We start from the raw sequence: 7,272 nt of genomic DNA, 5'->3' as shown, positions 1-7,272 counted from the left end.
ACACTTCAAAGCCCTAATCGAGAATCAAACCGAAAAGAAGATCAAGATCTTAAGAACTGACAATGGGACTGAATATGAATCTAATGAGTTCCATAATTTTTGTAAAGAGGCTGGCATCAAGAGGGAGACTACTACACCATATACTCCTGAACAAAATGGTGTGGCAGAAAGGAAGAACCACACAATTATGGAAGTTGTCCGGGCCATGCTACATGATCAAAGTCTTCCTAAGTTTCTATGGGCTAAAGCTGCAAACACTGCCGTATATGTACAAAATCGATGCCCTCATCAAGCATTGGGTTCCAAGACTCCTGAAGAAAAATTCACCGGTAAGAAACCTGATGTTTCTCATTTTAAAATTTTTGGAAGCCCTGTATACTTTCATGTGCCGAAAGAGAAAAGAAATAAATTGGGAGCATCTAGAAAGAAGGGAATTTTCGTGGGCTATGGTGAAAATACTAAAGGCTATCGAATCTATGTAGCCGGTCAAAGGGAAGTCATAATTAGTCATGATGTCACCTTTGACGAAGATATGGCTCTCAGCAAGGTGATCAATCTTCCGACTTTGAGGAGCTATCAAGAAGCCGACACCAGGGAACCGAAAGAAAAGGATGATGAATCAATGCCTGATGTAGAAGAACTCATGGATCCGATTGATCCTCCTCCATGTGAGCCTTCCTCTTCTAAGAAGAGGCCTTCATGGCTTAAGGGGTTACTTGATGATGCTGAAGGACATGCTGCACCCTGAGGAACCTTTCGTGAAAGTAAGAAACCTAATAGGTATCAAGGATACCTGACCATCATGAGCACGATCATACAAAATGAGCCTTCGTCATTCTCAGATGCCGTCAAGCATCAAGTATGGAAGGATGCTATGACCGAAGAATATGAGTCTATCATAAAGAATGATGTTTGGGAAGTAGTTCCCAAACCCCAGGACAAGACTGTTGTTACTTCCAAATGGCTTTACAAGATAAAGCATGCAGTAGATGGAAGCACGGAAAAGTATAAGGCTCGTTTTGTTGCTCGAGGTTTCTCCCAAAAGGAAGGTATAGACTATGATGAGATATTTGCACCTGTTGCTAGATATACGACCATCCGCTCGATCATAGCCCTTGCCACTTCACAAGGATGGAACCTACATCAAATGGATGTCAAGACTGCGTTCTTGCATGGCTCGATCAAAGAAGAGGTCTACGTGGAGCAACCCGAAGGATTTGAGATTTATGATCGAAAATCTCATGTATGCAGGTTGAAGAAAGCTCTCTATGGGCTGAAGCAAGCACCCCGAGCATGGTATGAGAGGATCGATAGCTACTTGATGAAGCTGGGATTCACTAGGAGTGAAGCTGATCCTAACCTTTACTTTAAGGTTGAAGATGACAAGCCTCTCATACTGGTGTTGTATGTGGATGACCTCTTTCTAACAGGTGCAAACCCTCTCATTCACAAATGTAAGAGGGAGCTGGCCTCTGAATTTGAAATGAAAGACCTAGGACTAATGCACTACTTCCTAGGACTTGAAGTGTGGCAAAAGCCAGGAGAAATTTTCCTATCTCAAGGAAAATATGTGGTGAAGATATTGGAAAGATTCGGAATGGTGGACTGCAAGCCTGTAACTACTCCGATGGAGCTTGACTTCAAGAAGTTAAGCGGTAGTGCTGCTGGACCTGTTTTACGAAATGCTACCGAGTATCGGCAACTCGTCGGAGCATTAATGTTCTTAGTGAACTCCCGTCTAGATATATGCTTTGTAGTCATCACGTTGAGCTAGCATATGGTTGAACCCCACCACATACACTGGATTGGTGCCAAGAATCTGCTGAGATATCTTCGTGGCATTATCACTTATGGGTTAAGATACATTGCCAGAGATGTGAGACTATTTGGATACACAGAAGCTGACTGGGCAGGCAATGTGGAGGATCGTAAGAGCACTTCCGGGTGTTGTTTCTCCTTGGGATCTGCTTCGATATCCTGGATGAGCAGGAAACAAAAGTCGGTGGCTTTGAGCACCGCTGAAGTAGAGTATATTGCTGCTAGCATGGCTTCTTGTGAGGCAGTTTGGTTGCGAAAGCTCTTCAGTGAGTTGTTTGGATTCACATTGGATACCACTGTGATCATTTGTGACAACCAAAGTGGGATTCGTTTGTCAGAGAATCCCGTATTCCATGATCGCTCCAAGCATATTGATATCAGATACTATTATATTTGAGATATGGTGCAACGGGGAGCTATAAGGCTCCATCATATCGGTACAGATGAACAGGTCGCCGACTTTCTGACAAAACCCCTTGGGAAAGTAAAATTTCTGACTTTCCGTGAACAACTTGGAGTTGTTCAAAGACCCTCCAATGAGGGTCATGTATGATGCATTGAGCTCTGAGAGCTCCAGGGGGGTGCGGGGTGCTTCTTGGAGCAGCATATGACCACAGGATTATTCACTATCCCCTGGTGATATACATGTACACCCCGTGGCGACATTGAAGCAGGATTGATGTGTTCTCCTGTGAGGCCTGGATTGATGTGTTCTCCATGGTAGCCTGGATTGATGTGTTCTCCATGGCAATTGTAGCAGGATTGATGTGTTCTCCTGTGAGGCCTGGATTGATGTGTTCTCCATGGCAATTGTAGCAGGATTGATGTGTTCTCCTGTGAGGATGGGATTGATTAGTTCTCCTGTCGAGGCATCCTACCCATGCAGTCTGGGACTCATGGGAAGTACCTCTCATCTGATCAATGAGCAGGGAAATGAAGTTAAGGACCATAGTAGTACCGATGGACGCATCGTTGTAACTAACATACTCCCTACGCTAGGATGACCTCCATTGATCTGGGATCAATGATACTGGTCTGGGACCAGTGGTAGGAGTTGTACCATACTATGACGCTAACTTCGGGTCGGTTGAGACTGGTCTGGGATCAGTGGTACATACTCTGAGACTGACTTTGAGTCAGTGGAGGATGATATTGGTCTGGGACCATTAGGAGTTGTACTCACTATGACGCTGACTTTGGGTTGGTTGAGACTGGTCTGGGACCAGTGGTACATACTCTGAGACTGACTTTGAGTCAGTATGATACATCCTCGATCATTTCTTCTTCTTCATAATTCGGACAAAAGCAGAGTAGAACAGAACAATGCAAGAGCAGAGCACAACAGAACAAAACAGTATAGATCAGTGCAGGGCAGAACAAGACAAAGCAGAACAGGAAAAATAGAGCAGAGCAGGGCAAGGGTCAGGCTGTACAAGGCAGTGCATTTGATGGATGAATAGTAACGACCGATAGACAGATTGTAGATGAAGTTCTCCATGGTTGAGAGGGAGTGTTAAAATTGGCAACCAGGGAAAAACTTCATGTGGGTCATCTTATTCATGGCTAATAATATTTTTATTAGATTCCTCTCGTCGAGAGGTGTAGGATTGATATAAAGATCATCCAATTCCAATAAGTATTCATGGAGATATGAATTTATTTTGATTATGGAATTATTATCAAGCCGACCTACAACTCATGTAGGCTCAGAAGCCCAACAGTCGCATCTATTCACCCACCAGCGTTGTGTATAAATATAAGAGGACTTTTCCTCATTTGGACTCACTCTTCTCATCACATCTCTCTCTCTCTACTGCGCAGATATGAGTCTCTTCTCTACTGCGCTGAAATGGGTCTCTCTCTCTCACACATGTGAAGCCGGAAGCTGTTGAATTTGAAGCTGCAACTACAGAAGTAAAGATTGACTTGCGCGGCCTAGAAGATCTCCTCTTTGGAACTGCGCTGTAGGTTCATCTGAACCTCCTCTAGAAGCCGAAACTTTTGGTGGTGGAATGAAGTCAATCCAACTGTCGGTTTGTGAGATATGGTCTGCCCTAGTTTGATAATGAAGCTGCTAATGCTGATGCTACTGATCTAGGGTTTGCTACCGCTGATATGAATCAGATTTATTGTACTATTTCTCTCTGCTGAATTATTGAAGATAAAAGAAGATTTGATCAAAGGGTTTCCCCACACATTGTGGGGTTTGTCCCTGGCTAGCCGCCACATCTTGTGTCTCTTGTCTTGGCTTGTTTTCTGTCGATCGTTTAATGTTCTATCTGCACTTTACTTTATGTACATGTGATTGCTAATCGGTGGAATATAATAAGAAAAAGAGGTAAACTGTTATAAGCATAGAAGATACCTTAACTTAACAAACAAGAACCAGTGCCGACCGAAGGACAAAATGAAGAAGCTTTGGTTGGTGTTACTCCTACAGAAACTCTTCCTGAGCAAATGGACGAAGATGCAGTTGATCCGACTACCTTGCAAGGGTTAGAAACTACTCCGAAGTAGATGGAGGACACTGTTGCAAATAAGGCTAACCCGCAAGGGTTAGAAACCATTCTGGAGCAAATGCAAGAGGATGTTGCTGACAAAACTAACCCGCAAGGGTTAGGAACCATTCTTGCATAGGTGGAAGAGGATGGTCGGGCAGCAGAGCAACTACAAGAGGAGGGTGTCAAAGACACTACCACACAAGACCCTGCAGTGAATCCAAAAGCGCAGAGGGAAGATGTAGAGGTCCTGAGACTTGAAGAAGGAGATGGTGGGACTGTTCCCTGAGTCGAGGAACAAACGGAAGAAATCAAAGTAAAACAAGAGCTAGTTGATGATTTTGTCAATGTCAACCCGCCAGGCCCTGGACTAGTTGTGAGGCTTGTGGAAGAAGTAGCTGTGAAACAAGAGTTTATTGAGCAATGTGCGAGGAGACCCCCTCTTAAGGAAATATATCAGGCACAATTCAGAGAGAATATGCAGTTGAAAATAGAAATCATGAAATTGAGGAAACAATTGCGGCACTTACGAAGAAAAGTGAGAAAGCACAAGAAAAACGTTGCGAAGCCCTAGCCTGAAATTGTTTCAGTGGCAACACAGACTGAAGACAAGCCAACAAATTCAACAGCTACACAGACAAAGTCATTTTTGCATATGATCGAGGCACGAGAGTTTGTCATGTCTGCAGAAATTCAGAAGTGGCAAGCTACAACAACTCGCTTTCAATGAGGGACCATTCCTTTAGAGGCACACCGAGAAGGAATAAGGCAAACTCATGAGCAAGCTGCGAAAACAGTCTCTAGTTACATAGAACAGATAGAAAAGGAAAAGCAGAAGCAGGAGAAACAACAGAAGCAAATTGAGGGACTGGAAGAACAGGTGAAGCTATTAAAGGCCAATAAGGAAGAGATGTTTACCTTGGCTCAGTAGGCAATGGCTTGTCGTCCCCTTGCTCATAGCTACGCCTTGTTCCTCCATGAACAATATATATTCTTTTGTTTAGAAAGTGTCTGCCAAGAGCTCAATCATGATATGGAAGATTTAATGCAGTTTTTGCGCATCATGAGATGCCACAATATTTTGGATCAACATTTGATGTGCGAGTTGTACATGCATGACTACTTCTGGGCAATGATCAATCATTTAACCCAGTGCCATATGTAGGAGACATTCAACTCAGAGCCTTTACCTCCTACACAATCAACTAGGTTAAATGGAAAAAGGCTTTTGATACGTTTGAAGAAAATCAGGCAAATAGGCCACTTGTTATCTGAATGGAGAATTGTCAGTCTATGAATGTTTACAACAGACACGAAACCCTCTTGGGGATCGAGGGATGGAAAGAAAAAATGTTGGCAACTCAGCAATGGTGCACTGATATATGCACAAAATAGATCTTCACTTGTCAGGAGGAGGCCCGGGCAACTGCCAGAAACGGTGGATGCTCTCGTCATCAGTTGTCAGGATACATGAGCCTTTTGGGCCCCCAATTTTGCTTGGGCTCTAAACAGGGTACCTTGGTATATTGTGTGCATGCAGCTTTGTGGGGTCTGATGGATGGGTTTGAGGTTTCGATTTCCCATCATCTGGCTGCCAGCTGATCAATACACTCCAGCTTACGAGGTAAGCGAGGATTCGTGGAAAGAAGTCATCCAAACATATGGGTATAAGCCTCCAGGGAAAAAGATGTTTGCAAAATACGATCTTGAACAACTTCACGCTAATCATTGCAACTCAAACCTAGACTTGCGCAAGCGACAAATTGAATGACACACAATAAGGCTAGTTGGGGGGTGATGTTGGTGAATAGATTTTCATACTTTTACTTACCCTTTTACCCTATTTTTTTTATCCATTTCACGCCAATAGTGGTTAATTGATATCTTAAAATGCACAGGTATACCTCTCATCATGTCTTTATGGATTATTGGTCAATGAAGCATAGTCCTAGGGATTATTACCTAAGTGGCTTGCTAATTCATTTATTTCTGCAGATTTAAAGGGAGAATGACCAGGACTGTGATTCATTGAACGATGCTATCAATTTGGCAGCGCTATTCTTGAATACTGGCTGCAACAATGAATCAACCTTTCGATTGACACGCTGCTATCTTTTAAACATTCTATTTTGTTCTGAAAACCACCATGTAATTAAGGGCAAAGAATGTCATAATTATAGAAGTTGTATTATTGACAAATTGTATAAAGTAGAGTTGCGCGCTGTGAAAGCCATCACTGTTAAGAGTCATCAAGGTTGTAGGAGAAATACTCTAACTTTGACTCTGTAACAACACACTTGTAATGTTTCTTTTATTAATGACAAGTTGATCTTCTGAGCATATTGTGATTCGTTGGTCTTGCCACAACCCTGATTAGGGAGTTGGGCGCACTCTCCTGATCAGGTGTTGTTGGATTAGATGTATGTTAGGTTTATTTCTGCGAGTTTGTTATCGCTGTGAATGTTTATCATTGCGTTGTTGTGAGTCCTCATCACTATTACTATTATTGTTGTTACGATTATTACTTCTTGTTACTCTTATTGTTGTTACAGTATTGCTCGTTGTTGCACATTGATGAATTTATAGATAATGTTCATTGGTGGGTAGGGAAACTATGGCCGGCACATACAGTGCATGATAGCTTTGAAACAACTAGTAGAACCCCAAGTTAACAATTGAATGTGGATTGGGTGAATTGTATGATTCATACTTGGACACCAATAGTAAATGCATGTAACAACTAGCCCTAGTATAGCAAAAGTCTCATTATCAATGTATGTGACGAAGTAAAAGAATAAATAACATTAAATTTGTACTTACCTGTAAGAGAATATATCCAACCACCAATAAAATTTCCAATTAAAAAGCTCCAAGATAAGAAAAGTCAATCCATACATCAAAATTCATCCATGCTCCAAAATTTCGTCCACCAAGAAGGAATAGTGAAAATCCCAAG

Source organism: Pinus tabuliformis, chromosome 3_1, assembly GCF_031772625.1.
Source record: "Pinus tabuliformis cultivar Carrire ecotype Pingquan chromosome 3_1, CPIR1, whole genome shotgun sequence".
Taxonomy (NCBI): domain Eukaryota; kingdom Viridiplantae; phylum Streptophyta; class Pinopsida; order Pinales; family Pinaceae; genus Pinus; species Pinus tabuliformis.
The sequence above is the reverse complement of the archived record's forward strand: the minus strand, read 5'-3'. Positions refer to the sequence as shown.